This window comes from Maylandia zebra, linkage group LG22, assembly GCF_041146795.1.
Source record: "Maylandia zebra isolate NMK-2024a linkage group LG22, Mzebra_GT3a, whole genome shotgun sequence".
Classification (NCBI taxonomy): Eukaryota; Metazoa; Chordata; class Actinopteri; order Cichliformes; family Cichlidae; genus Maylandia; species Maylandia zebra.
The window spans coordinates 1,197,501-1,199,390 of NC_135187.1; the positions used below are offsets into that span (position 1 = coordinate 1,197,501).

The 1,890-nt window shown below is 39.0% G+C and overlaps 1 long non-coding RNA gene across 1 annotated transcript in view; it reads right to left on the reverse strand.

Moving 5' to 3' along the window:
• LOC143414587 (uncharacterized) overlaps positions 1 to 359 on the reverse strand; it is a 1,876-nt gene extending 1,517 nt beyond the window's left edge. The window contains exon 1 of the long non-coding RNA XR_013095221.1: positions 50 to 359. This is a non-coding gene — a long non-coding RNA (uncharacterized LOC143414587). The remainder of the gene's footprint in view (positions 1 to 49) is intronic.
• Positions 360 to 1,890: the final 1,531 nt, after the last annotated feature.

Consider the following 1,890-nt stretch of genomic DNA (forward strand, 5'->3'; position numbering starts at 1 on the left):
TTTTGGTATAGCCTTTTAATTTCATTTGCTCCCTTTAATGTAACAATACCTTCTAATTCTAATTTATCAGACTTAACCAAAATATATGCTTTCCTTCCTCTTTGGTCCTTCTTTAAGTTCAGTCAAAAAGCTAAATGAATTTGAGGCCTTTTGCCTGGAGTCAATACTGTCATGTGTGTTTCCTAACTCTGTGTCTGTAAGCGTGTGCAATCCTTCAATAACTTCAATAACTCATATCAAAAAATGCAATATGTATAAAAATCATTTCTATTTATAAGCTCTCCCCTTTATCCTAAAAATACCTCCTATGTAATATCTGTATGTGTAAGCCTACATTATAACCACTACTTCTAGAAATCAAAAAGAAATCAAACCTGTTCTTCTAGAAATCAACCCTCACTAATTTTCCCTCTAAGATTTATTCACAGCTTTGAAAAACCGGCATTGTATCTTCTAAACAGGATTCAGTTCTGTCATGGTCCTGGGCCATGTTGGCCCAGTATTCTTGGTTCCTTGTATTTTCGCTCCTTATTTAGGCCCGGTTTTCTGAGGTGTCCTGTTGTGGTGTTCCCTAAGTGTTTTTTCCCTTTGTGACTCTTACCCCCTTGTGCCCCTCTGTCTATTTATGAGCTCTCGTCTCTCTTTGTGTTTATTCCATGTTTCCCCCAGCCCGTTATGTCTGTGTTCTCCCCGTACTTTCTCTCCTCCTGTCTGAACCTCTGTGTACTTCCTGTTTTACTTTGACAGTCTCTCGTCAGTATGCGTAATGTTGTGTTCACTCCTGCCCTGTCTCGTTATGTTTATCAGTGTCACCTGTGTTCCCCACCTGTGTGTAATCTCCCTGTGTTCTCTGGGTGTATTTAAGTTGTGTCTTCTGTTATGGTAGTTGCTGGTTCGTCTGTGTTGTTTCCCCTCGGTCTCCCTGCGTCTCTTGTGTATTTCCCCGGACCTCCCTGCATCCTCGTTTCTGGTTTGTGTTATTAGCTTACCCAGTTTAGGTTTCCGGTTTCTTGTTTTTCCACCAGTGCTGTTTTGTGCCCACCGTTGTAAATAAATATTCACCTGCACCAGAGCTGCCGCCTTTTGGGTCCTTTTCTACAACTCCACACGGCTTGCCCCGCAAACCGTGACAAGTTCACTTTAATCCTTTAACCTTAACTTAAAAATAACAGTTTCAGTTTTACCATATCCAAATGATCAAAAACCCAAAAGGTCCTAAAATGATCCTAAATTATTAAACAATTAAATTATTAAACCCTAAACCCCCCTTTATCTTGATACATTTCATGTGTCAAGATACTATACAAAACTTAAAACTGCTCAGTTTTCCCCACTCATGATCCAATCTATGTCATAAAAATAAACTTAAAACAGAACAGTTATCAGTCATGTGTTTCTTCAATTAATGATAACTGAGTTACATCAAAAATATTTCCCCTTTAGCATTTGGCATTCTCCCAACAATATACTATAATCCCATAATCTAACCCCAGTCAACAAAACAAAACAGAAATTTTCTCTGGTAAAAACAAATTGTTTGTCCACATTTATTCATCCACACCTTCATCCAGTCACACATTCACATGCAGTCACACCATGTATTTGCTAATAGTGGAGCGTCCCGCGCCAGATTCTCCACCCTCAGCAAAATGAGCTCAGTCATTTTTTATTTTCCATAGGAAAATATTTCTTTATGCTTTTGGACTGGATTGACTCGCATAAAATCCTTTTTACAGGGACTTACGACCTGAATAGTCCCCAGGTAGCTTTCTCCTCAGCCAATTGTAATCTGGAAAGCCCACCTTATATTTGCTCTTCCCGAGAATTTCAGCGCCGTTATTCACTGTTGCAGGCCTCCTTAGAACAGAAATGAAAAAATAAAGCTGATTG